Source organism: Capricornis sumatraensis, chromosome 7 (genome assembly GCF_032405125.1).
Source record: "Capricornis sumatraensis isolate serow.1 chromosome 7, serow.2, whole genome shotgun sequence".
NCBI classification, from domain to species: Eukaryota; Metazoa; Chordata; class Mammalia; order Artiodactyla; family Bovidae; genus Capricornis; species Capricornis sumatraensis.
Genome location: NC_091075.1, coordinates 71,263,767 through 71,275,916, shown reverse-complemented (window position 1 = coordinate 71,275,916; position 12,150 = coordinate 71,263,767). Strand labels below are relative to the sequence as shown.

Below are 12,150 nucleotides of genomic sequence, written 5' to 3'. Positions count from 1 at the left end.
ATCATTATTTAGAGCAAAACTTTTGTATTAAGCTTTGTATAAAGCTAAGTGTAAATCTGCGAGACCCTTGAAATGTTAAATATAACTTATGGTGAAGTACTGTCAAGAGCAAGCCTCTGACTAGCATAAAAGGCTTGAAGGCAGAGATAAAACCCAGGACGATGCAAGGATATTGCAGTTACCCATATTACACACGAACAGTTGAGGGTCAGGAATTTTGCTGAAAGTCAATTTAAGAAAAAAAAAAAAAATGAGTTAAGAAGCTAAATTAATATAGACTCATCCTGAAAGGAAACGTGCACCTGAGGGAAGTTCCTAGCAAACTCTATTGTGGGCAATGATCCTGTAGGAAGTCTAACCAAAATAGGGCTGCACCAGAATTAGGGAATGCCAAGTTGCTTCAGTCGCGTTCAACTCTGTACTACCCCATGGACTGTAGCCTGCCTGGCTCCTGTCCTTGGGGATTCTCCAGGCAATACTGGAGTGAGTTGCCATGCCCTCCTCCAGATCTTCCCAACCCAGGGATGGAACTGACATCTCCCACATTGCAGATGGATCCTTTACCTTCTGAGCCTCCAGGGAATCAGGGAATAAGGCCAGAGATCATGGGAATATCTCAAAGAGTGGCCACTTTTAGGCAGAAATATTCACTTTTAATAATGAAGCTTTTTTGCTGTGGCAAGTATTAAAAATAGGTATTCAAATCTGTCAGCAAGAAAGGAATGGTGGGGAGTTTTTTATACTTTCACTCTATTCAGGTCTACAACTTGCTATGGTGAGTTTTGATCCTAACTTCTTTGAAAGGAATGAGATTCAAAAGGCATTACTGTGAATGACAACATGTAAACAACACATGATCTTTTCAATAATGTTTTATTTATTGACTGTGATAGCCCCACAAGAATACTGAAATTCGTAAGTTTTTTATTCAGAAACTTGGGTCTGCCCATCTGTTACCAATCTCTAGCATGAAGCTGCCATTATTCAGTATCAATACTTGTTGCAACCTGTGTGCTGTGCTTAGTCACTCAGTCGTGTCTGGCTCTGCAACCACATGGACTGTAGCCTGCATGGACTGTAGAATTTTAAAGAACAAATTTCTGGTTACTTAAAAAAATTTTGGAAAACCAACGTACGAACAGGACTGTATGGGTTGCAGCTGCTTCCTGGGAGAGGGGGAAATCTGTGGCAGACCCAAGGTTTCCACCTGTCTGTCCAGCCCAAGTGACTCCTCAAGGGACAGAGAGCCACCAGCAGGGCTCATTGGAGTGAAGCTTCTTGTGCAACCAGTGGTTACCCTTGGAAACTTTGCTAGTGCCCTCAGACTTTCATCTAGGCCTTTAGTCTACCAAATACCGTTTCCACCAAAATGCTAACTAGTCACAGGCCTATACACCGGAGGCCTCCGTCAAAGACCAGTTGCAATTACATACTCTGATGTGCTTTGTTCACAATACCCAAAATAGGTCTTGGCCCATAGCAGGTACTCTATTATTTTTTTTAATGAACATTAAAGCCAGCATCTTAGTACCATATAAATATCAAGTATCAGTGTTTTCATTTTGATCTAAATTACAGTGACCATACAGTATTATCAAAATGATCCTATAGCACTACTAAGTACCTACTAACCAGGAAGTTAGATGTACTGTGTATAAACTCCAGTAACTATCATCAACTTAAGAGTTAGACTCGACTTAGCGACTAAACCACCACCAAAGATAAAGAAATTGAAGTTAAGTACTGGTCAGAGATCATTTAGGATGGGGATCTGAATCTAGGCCCCACTCCTAAGTAAGCCACGTACCTCAGTGTGATTTATAAGACAATTCCACACAACCAGGAATAGTATTATAAATGATACTGCTCCTTGTACTATAGTCACCATGGTTTTAAGGCTAAGTATTTGAGAACTTATAATATGCCAGGTATTTAGTCAGACCCCAGGAATATGGTAGAAACCAAGATGGGTTTTATTGGCAGGGGCAGGTAGGCAAGCTCACAAGAAACTACAAAATGTGCTTCCAAGTATAACGGCATTACAAGGTGCTATAGAAATCCAGAATAAGAGCACTGGGGAGGGAAGATAGCACTTAATAGAAACGTGGGAAAGTATATGGATGGCAGGGGGCATTGTAGGTTAAGTGATAGCATTCCAAGGTCTGACAGGCCAGAAAGCAAGCTGGCATCTTAGAATGGTCTCAAATATCCACCCTAGCCCTGCACACAAACTTAAGGCCACTTCTCTGCAGCTTCACTTTGCTTTCCTCCCCAGGGCCTTTGCACTTGCTTTCCCTCTACCTGAAATCCTCTTCATCAAAATATGTACAGTTGACCTTTGTATAATAAAGGAGTTAATGTGAATAATTTATAGATGGCCCTCTGCATCCACAAATTCAACCATGTAGTAATGTATTTACTACTGAAAATACCTGTGAATAAGGGTACCCATGAAGTTCAAATCCATGTTACTCAAAGGTTGACTGTAACAACCATGTTACCCTCTGCAGCCCTTTCAGGTCTTCTGTAGTTAGTCTCAGACAGCTCTATCTGAAATTATGTCCTCCACTCACAGTGCGTACACACGCCTTTCCTATTTCCCTCCGTCTTTTCCCTCTAGCAATTATGCTTTTACAACATATTTGTTGCATTTCCTATATTAGGAGGCTACATTTTACAGAATATGGAATACTAAAGAAATGAAGTTTACAGAGAGGCTAAAACAATGTTTTAAGAGTGAGTCCTAGGTGAACACCTTTAAGATTTCTGGAAAATGAGGTATTTGCGAACATTCAGTGCTGATCAAGAGGAAGAATTCCTAGCTCCTCCTGGGCTGTTAATTTTGCTACACTGACATTTCTTCCCATATGAAAACTTTCCCATCACCTCCAATACTTTCAGAATTGTAACAGTCTGGCATCACTGTGTCCTTTAAACTCCTTCTTACAGCTCACTGTGCTACATTCATCAGCAACATTTAACATGCTGAAGAATGGCCCCTTTGTGCCAAATTTCGACATATATTCTTAGTAAGTCTCTAATCCTAACTCCCTCCCCAAATGGCCTAATCTCTATTTGAATACTTCTGCTGTTACACAAAGACACTAAATCTTAAGAGCGATACATGACTTTCCATAGTTTACATAGCCAAAAAGGTACATGAGGCTCCTTGTTTAGGGCTATGCATGTGATGGAATATTAATTCACTACCTGAACTATTGCTTCATCTGTAATTTTACCCACTTCATAAAGCTGGGAGAATTAAACCACCAGCTTTATCCCACTGACCCAACTCCTATGCCAGTGCAGATCCATAGCTGCTACAAGTTACGTGAGAACAGCTGGCCTCATTAGACGCACTTGGGTGTTGTACACTGCAGAATGATATAGTTGGTGTAGGTCAGTTAAAATACCAGCATCAGAGAGCATTCTGGCTTCAATGGCTTGTACCTGTAGTTTTCAACCTAAAAAAATAAATGTTTTAAAATTACCTTTTTGAATAGAAAATTTGTACACGTGTTCCATCATTAGATCTTTTTCCACCATCAGAGGCGACCAAAGTACCCAAACTGCCTTGTATTTTTGAATACACTAGATGGGACCCCCAGGGGAATCTAAAAATCAGGCCTGAAAGTACTGTCAAACTGAAGGTCAAGTTTAAATTTAATGACCTTGGTATTAACTATACACATGCTACTAAGTGCTAAGACTTAATCTTCTGGTTCAGTTGTGACTCCAGACAGGATCCAGAGAGGAGTTCTAAAATCTCTTCTCTGGGTTTTATGGAGACTTTCTTTACCCTCCTGTGTTAGCCTCTTAAGGCACTGCGTCAGCCTCAAAAGGGCACTGGAAAGGGCAATCTGGGTTTCTCACAGGGTTCTCTACAATCTCCTACACTCCTCTTGATAATATCCGTGGACATCAGCAGTTTCTTTAGCCGAGTCCGAAAACCCACTAGAAGCAGCTCTTCTGCTGGGTGAAGCCAGTAAACGTCCATTTCTTTTAACATTAAGGAAGAGCCTGGTCCAAGCCTTTGCATGGAGCTTGGGAACCCTCTGGTCGCCATTAGCCACATGCTCCGGCCTGGGTCATCTTACTTTCACTCAAGGACAGGGTTGTAAGGAATAGGCAGGGCGTTTTGGGTAATCTTTACCTGAGATGGCATTCGCAGTTGAGCAGAGGGCGGAAAGTTCCAGGCTGATGCAATCTGCCTGGAGTACTGGAGTGGGGCAAAGTTCAGTTTTGTTTTCCCTGAAGTCACGTGGTCCAGCAAGGGCCCTTGAGGTAGTCATCTTCTTTTTCTAGGCCTGAGGCCTCCACTACAGACCCTGAAGTCATAAAAGGATGGGAAAAGGGCGCCGTATCTCTCTTGCTACTTCCTGCTGGATAGGGGCGATGGTTTTAGGGTCTGGAACAGAGGATCTTTCTAGGGCCGAGGGTTTCCTTTTGCCGATATTAAGGTGAGGCTCTCAAGAATGGTCTTTGACTTGGTCTTGAGAGATGGCCCGAATCCGGTCTTGGAGAAACCTTTGAAAGAGATTGAAGAAACAGGGGCCAAATAAGAGGAGTTAGATAATAAGTACTAATGGTTCCAAGAAAGGGAGCAACCAAGGGAGGGCCAGTTGGAACACGCTTCTGGGAGTGGAAAGCTTTTGTAACTCTTTTTTGTGGCCTTTTGATTCTGTCTCTAAGTTCTCTGACCCTACCCTGGACTATGCCTGTTTCGTTAACAAAAGAGCAGTAGTCTTCTCCCAGGAAAAGGCAGATCCGTCCCTTTTCTATGGTGAGAAGGTCCAGGGCTCGTCTATTTTGTAGGGCCAATGAGTTTATTTGCCTTTGGACTGCAACAAAGGACTCCACCACCTGTTGCATATTCCTAAGTTCCTGGGACAGTTTGCAGTAGAAATGGGCTGAGGTCGAGATGCCCCCAATCCCAGTGCCCAGAGCTGCTGCTATGCCAGTCCCAATCAGGAGGCGGGCCATGACAGCCCCTTTTTTCCTGTGGGAATGTCTCACCTGTGGATCAGCTACTTGTTCTCTGTCTTTTAGATGCTAAGACCTGGGGTCAGAAAGACCAAGATGCAAGGTCCAAGGGTTGGGGGGGAAGACATGAGTATCCAGCACTGGGATGTGTAGTGAGTGTTCTAGAAGAATTGGAATGAGTTAAGGAGGATAAGGTGTCAGTTGTCAGAAGGATTTAGGAGGGGCCGTAATTGGGAAAGGTGGTCTGGGCGTCTATCGGGCTCAGGGGTTGCCCGATTGGGAGATTAGTTTTCTTATAACCTGTTCTTGGTTCTTTTTACGCTGTTGATCTTGTGCCCCTCCCCCATCTGAGTACCCCCAGTGGGTAGTGGGATAGAAACATATGTCTTTTCCATTTGGCTTATAGCAGTTGTTCACGGCACTCCCTGTCTTCTGTACTTTAACAGTGAGTAGGGATTTGGACTTTCCCGCCCCGATGTTCATGGTGCATGGTTTAGGGGCCGTGTTATAACATGAGGAATGGACATAGGAATGAATTTCATTGCAAGGGCAGGAACTAGCCAGAAGGCTGGGGAGCATAGCAAGGATAAGGAACAGGGGAGTCATGGGTCTGGTAGTCAGACAATGTGGAGGAAATAGAATCCGAGGAGTAAAATACAGTAGCTGACAGCATAGGCGGCACTGACGAAGAGACGGAGGATGGGTGACCAGTTTAGAGGGGAGACAGTTGTTAGGCCTATTGCAAGGGCTAAGGTTAAGAGTACAGTTATGGCTAGAGAGATGGGGAGAGGCCAATCCGGCGAGAGGTGGAAGGCCCCAAATTCGTGGTAGCTTGAATCTGGGGAAGACGAATCAGGATGTAGATTGATGTAGAGGATGAGAGTAAAGAAATAAATTTCGTCTGGAGTTAGGTTGTAGAAGGTTCCCTTAAGCCACAGTTGAGACACTAGTGTGGTCAGGTCTTTGAAGGAGGTTCCTGCCAGGACACTGGTCCAGAGGTCTTGTAGTAGTCAGGTCAGGAACAGCTGTGGATTGTGAGTGTCCAGGTCATTCAGTGTCTTCTTGGATGATCGACAGAGGTTGTCGCCGGGTGATTTTTAAGGAGGTGGGCCCTGTGAGGGAGACCAGCGCAAGATTGGAGTCAACCCGTTTTAGGCTAAGAGAGGCATTCCCAGGAAGCGACCTTTTTGAGCTTAGCTGCAGTCGGGGTAAGGGGGATGATTTTGAATGCTCCCTGCTACTCTGGGGTTAGGTCACCCTGGGGATCTTCAGACAGATAGACCATGTCCCCAGTTTGTAGAAGGGGTGAGGGGGCTTGGGGGTTAGGAGCAGGCAAGCTGTGGTTGACGTATTTCCGGGGGGCACTGTGGAGTTAGTTCTGCTAGCAGAGGGGAGTATAGGGAGTTTGGTATGGGAGGAGTTTTAGGAGGAAGTCCGGGAGGGTTTATGGGTCTTCTGTAGGTAACCTCAAAGGGGCTTAGCCCAAGGGGTCTTCTAGGCAAAGCTCATACTTTTAGGAGAATGATTGGCGATAGTTTAGTCCAATCTAGATGCACCTCGAGGGATAATTTGGTTGAGTTTCTTTACTTATCCTGTTCATCCTTTCTACCTTCCCTGAGAACCAGGGACAATATGGAATGTGAAATTTCCAGGGGATGTGTAAGAATTGGACAAGTTGTTGGGTGACCTTAGACATGAATTCTGGGCCATTATCAGACTATAGAGATGAAGGCAAGGCAAACCTGGGGATGATTTCTGTGAGGAGGGCCTGGGCTGCAGTGTGGGCTCTTTTGTTTCTGGTGGGAAATGCTTCTACCCATCCCGAAAAGGTGTCTACAGGACCAGCAGGTACTGACTCTCCGAACTGGGGGCATATGAGTAGAGTCTGTCTGCTCCTCTTGTGCTGGGAGACTGCCACGCATCTGATGGGTTGGAAAGGATGTAGGTTTAAGGTTGGAATTGAGATTAGTTCGTTGACATATCTGACAGGAATGGGTAAGGTCATCTAAATATTTTTGGTCGGCAGTAGATATGGGGAAGTGGTTGTGGATGACCTGTTGGAGTACCTTGGACGAAGGATGTAACGGTGAGTGTAGATAGGAGGGAATTTCTCTGGTGGTGGGAAGCTCGGATGGAGTCAAGGCTAAAATGACGGGACTGGAGGGAGGGATGGGACAGGGCTACCTCTTGCCTTTTGATCTGCGACATTGTTGTAGGTTGATATGAGACTTCCCTTTTGACATCCCCAACATTGGAGGATGGAAGCTGTCTGGTAAGAGTGCGGCCTCTAGAAGTTTGTAGATCAGGTCAGAATTAATAATGGGGGATCCCTTCTGGGTGTGGAACCCTCCTTCCCTCCGTATCAGGATGTTTGAGTGACTCTTATAGGCATATTTGGAGTCTGTGTAGATGCTGACTCTTAGATGCTTAGCCAGGGTCAAAGCTTTCGTGAGGGCTACTAGTTCTGCCTGTTGGGAAATGGTGTGAGGTGGCACAGGTGAGGTGTCAAGTATCTGTGTCTCGTGGTTGTGATGAAGGTTTCCCTGGATGATGGCATATCCTACCACAAAGGGTGGGGATTTTTGAGAGCTGCCATCAATGAACCAGTAATGGAGTGTTAGGGTCTAAGATGGGCTGATCTGTCAAGTGTTGGAAGGGATTTTGAGACTACAGTGATGTAGGGGAAGGTCTGCTGTAGAGGCATGGGTAATAAACTGGCAGGGTTAAGGAGAGCGCAGGGAGAGAACGAGAGCTGGGGACTGAGAAAAAAGGCACACAGAGTCTGTATCCTGGAAGAGGAAAGGGAGTAAAGCCTGGTATGAGAGTAGGTCTTGGAGGGTGTGTAGAGAGCAGACTGTCAGGGGGGCACGTCGAGAGAATTTGTTTGCTTCTGGAACCAGGGCGGCGATGGCAGCCATGGCTTGTATGCAGGGAGCCCACCCCTTGGTCACCAGGTCAAGTTGTTTCGATAAATAGGCTATAGGAGTCCAGGTGTCTCCAGCCTGCTGGCATAGAAGCCCCAGGGCCTGTCCTTGACTGGAATGGGCAAAGAGAAAAAACTGTCTGGTATAATTTGGTAGGTGGGGAGTTGGCACTCGGAGGAGGCTCTCAGTGAGCTGGTGAATGGCAGAGGCCAGTGAGGAGGGGTCAAAGAGAGGTTCATCTAGGGACTCTTTGGTCACCTCATAAAGTGGCTTTGCAATGAGAAAGAAATTGGGGATCCAGATACAGAAAAAGTTTAGGAGGCTGAGGAAAGACATGAGGTTCTGTTTTGTTTTTGGAGGCAGGCAGTCAATTTAAGGCCTGGATTCTGCCTGGAGGAATGATTCTCCGTTGGTAGGATAGGGAGGGTCCCAGGTAAGTGATGTTTGTCTGGGCTATCTGGGCCTTGGATCAGGACGCCCAATAACCCCAGAACCCCAAGGAATTTGGCAAAGCTTTCAGGTTGAGCTATAAAGAAGGAGGTCATCTACATACTACATACCAAGGAGGTGACCAGGGGCCAGGTCGAGTGTCTGTAGATCCTTTTGTAAGGATCTGTCCAAAAAAGTGCGGGTTGTCCCTGAACCCTTAGAAAACTTTTCACTTTAGTTGTTGGGAAACGTGAGTCTCAGGGTCTTGCCAGGTGAAGGCAAAGAGGGGTTGGGAGAGGGGATGGAGAGGGGACGGTGAAGAAGGCGTCTTCAAGATCTAATACTGTGAAGAAGGTTGTAGTTGGGTGAATGGCAGACAGAAGGGCGTAGGGACTGGGGACTACTGGGAGTGCTGGTGTGATGGTCTCATTGATTTTTCGTAGGTCTTGGACCAGTCTCCCAAGAGCTTGGTCTCCTTTTTACTGCCAGAATGGGGATGTTGTGTGGTGAATGGGTAGGAATTAAGATGGAGGCTTAAAGAAGACAATCAATGATAGGCTTAAGTCCCTTGTGGGCCTCCAGAGTGAGAGTACTGTTGTTGGACGATTGTAGCTGAGGGGTCCTTTAAGGTGATGGGGACTGGGGTATGTTTGGCTATGGATGAGTGACCAGTATCCCAGACTCAGGGGTCTATGGCGGGTAGGTCCAGGGAAGGTCAGGAGTAGGGGATTCGGAGGGTCCAGGTGCCATCGGCATGTAGAACAGAGACCGCATTGAGAGGACGTATGGTAATAGACACCCCTAATTTGGGTAACAAATCTCTCCCTAGGAGCACCATGGGGCACTGAGGCATTATGAGAAATGAGTGTTCGAGGGTCAAGTTTCTAAATTGACAAGAGTAATGGGAGGCTGATTCTTGGGCTCAGGGTGACTCGAGACCCCCTTGATTGTGAGCTGAGTCTGGGGTCGGGCCAGAGTAGGAGATCAAGAGAGGGAAGGCAGCTCCAGTGTCTACTATGAAAGGAGACCTTTCTCCTAGCCACTATCCCGTCCACCCTGAGTTCTGAGCTTGTGTCCAGGATGCAGGCCAGGGTGGGGGGTGGGGGGCTGGAACCTGGTTTCCATCATCGGACCAACTCTCACAGGGTCGGGCTGGAATTTTGGGGAGAGCTGGGGACCTCCCCAGTGGTGCCAGGGCGTCCCTGGGGGCAGTCCACCTTCCAGTGTCCCTGTTGGCCTCAGTTCAGGCACACCTTGGTGTGGGTCGGTGGGTTTGGGCATGCCTTTGACCAGTGTCCCAACTGGTTACAGGGTCCGGGCTGGGGGGTTCGGGGAGGGGGACAGTTTAAGCCCCAGTCTGGGATGACTTGGGCTGGGCTGATCTCTTCCCTTAATTGCTGCTGCCAAAAAGGTATATTTAGCCTTTCTCTCAGTCTTTTTCTTTTTTAGCCTCCTCCTATTGAAAACCTTAAAGGCTACTTCTAGAAGGTCCCTTTGGGGAGATCTTGGGGCCCTTCTCTAGTTGTCGAAGTTTGCATTTAATGTCAGGGGCGGACTGACATTGAGGTTGTTATACTTTTGGACTGCCTCTGTGAGGCGCACCAACAAGGCTGAATTCTCGTCCGCCCCTTAGGTGATTTATCAGAATTGACATGGATGAGCATTTTTCTGCATGCCCTCTAGGAGGCAGATGACCACATGATCGAGTCCCCTGAAGCCTGGGTCACTGGGCTGGTATGTCCAGTGAGGTTCTAGTTGAGGCACCACCTCATCAGCAGCTGGGCTGGTATGTCCAGTGAGGTTCTAGTTGAGGCACCACCTCATCAGCAGCTGGGCTGGCCCAGCTTGCCAGATCCGGTCTTTTCTGGATTGAGAGTGGCATTTAGGATATAATATACGTCACTCCATGTGAAGGTTATAGGCCTGGGTAAGCCTCAGGAACTCTTTTCTGTACCTGGTACAGTTTCCAGAAAATGATCCTAACTTTTCTTCTATCTGGCTCATGTCTGACAATGAAAATGACATGTGGACTCGGGTGGGGCCTTCTGGTCCTGCCACTCTCAGGGGAAACGTGTTGGGTACGTGATTGTGTGGCAGGGTGGTTGGGAAGTGGGGAGGAGGGACTGGGGGAATGGGGTCATGGGGATGAGAAAGGCTCAGGAGAGGTTTCAGAGTCAGTAGGTGAGTTCGGTGAGGGGGAAGGAGGGGGCTGATGGTGTGGCTGGTAGGGAGGGGGCTCGTCTGCAGAGTCAAACTCTAGGGGTGCGTAATGTCATGTGCAGCTGGTTGAAGCAGAAGGGTCCTTTTGTTTGGGAGGCAAGGTGCACAGAAGGACCTCACGCAACAGGATTTGCATAGGGAGGGCATGCTCTGAAGGGCCCAAAAGGCTTGGGCATGTGGGACTTCTGACCACTTGCCATTTTACAAAGTTGGTTAGATCTTGAAGAATGTAAAAGTCAAATGTGCCAAATTCAGGCCGGCGGTTTTGACTGTCTGATTAGTCCTGAGGCCAGATCTGCATACAGAGCTGCTCTAAGCAGCTAGCCTTGAGTTCAGTAAGAGTGGTGTGGGATTTTTGAGGACGCAGGCCAGAGGGGAATCTTTTGGGATAGATTGGCCAGACCCTATGATTGGGAGGCAAGCAGAGGCTCCTATTCTGAGTTTGGGTCGTCACTCGTAGTCACAACAAGTTATGAGAAGAGAGCTCAGTATCAAGGCGGAGCGGCCCCCACCGTCGGTTACAGAGTGGCCTTAGGCCAGGGGTCCCCAGGACCAGAGAGGACAGTATACCAGGGTACCTCCAGAACACTATCCGGATCTTACCTTAATGTAGCGGCCGGAGTGAGTGAAATGTTGGGTGCGGAGCGGTCGAATGGCCAGAGTTCCCTGTTCCGGAGATCGTCAGAGAGAGAGAGGAAAGAGAGAGGAGAGATGAGAGTAGAGAGAGACACGAGTGCCTCGCCCATTCCGGGGTTTCAGCACCAAAAAAATGAAAGCAGTAGTTCGGGAGGAGGCAAAGAATAAAGGAAAACGACCTCAACGAAGACAGGTTACCTTTATTCAGGCAAAGAGGGGGGACAAGTGGCCTAACGACCAGGCTGAGCGCGCGAAGGATCAAGGCGGCTGCGTATTTGGGTGGGGGGTGGGTTGCGGAAGTGACACGGGAAGTTTTAGGCGGGGCGTTTTGGGTAATCTTTAGCTGAGATGGCATTTGCGATTGAGCAGGGGGCGGGAAGGTCTGGACAACGCGGGAAAGTCCCGGGCTCATGCCATTATCTTTTTCTAGGCCCGAGGACTCCTTCAAGGGTCATACCTGCGATTAGTACTCAGGCCGCTGCAGCCGGCAGTAGCTGGAGATAAACTCCCCAGGCCCACGGTTGGTTCAAGATCCGCTGTAGCCGCCGCAGTCTTGGTGGGGCCCGACCCCGCTACAAAGTAGCCGCGGCTGCATCCTGGGGAAGCAAAGCGCAAACTTGTTACCGCGCCCGGGTCCGCCAGCCTGGAAGCCTCCTGGCGACTCGGCGCGGCGCAATGTGCCTCGAGCGGCCCCGGGACGGGCAGCGCCGCCCGTCCCTCCCAGGCCGCCGAGGGCTGCTCTACCCCTGCGTTCTGGCCGCCGAGAGCAGTGGAGCTCCGGGCGGGCAAAGCTCGAGGGGACGAGGGGCGAGCCCAGCCCTACCCGGCCCGCAGGCCGGCCGAATGCCCTCCCCGCCGCACCGACCTACACTCACCGCTCAATTCAGCAAGACTGAGGCCGGTGCGCGCGTGCTGCGCCGAGACAATGCAAGCGGGGCAGGGCGGGGCGCGAGTAGGG

At 48.3% G+C, this 12,150-nt stretch overlaps 1 long non-coding RNA gene and 1 other non-coding gene across 2 annotated transcripts; both read right to left on the bottom strand.

Moving 5' to 3' along the window:
• Positions 1-887: 887 nt before the first annotated feature.
• LOC138081925 (uncharacterized) lies at positions 888-11,782 on the bottom strand. Its single transcript, XR_011145078.1, has 4 exons — positions 11,650-11,782; positions 11,160-11,222; positions 4,154-6,095; positions 888-3,464 (listed from the first exon to the last, which is right to left on the bottom strand). It is a non-coding gene; the product is annotated as an uncharacterized lncRNA (long non-coding RNA).
• On the bottom strand, positions 3,726-3,847 carry LOC138082472 (small nucleolar RNA SNORA26). The gene has a single exon (XR_011145101.1). It is a non-coding gene; the product is annotated as a small nucleolar RNA SNORA26 (small nucleolar RNA).
• Positions 11,783-12,150: the final 368 nt, after the last annotated feature.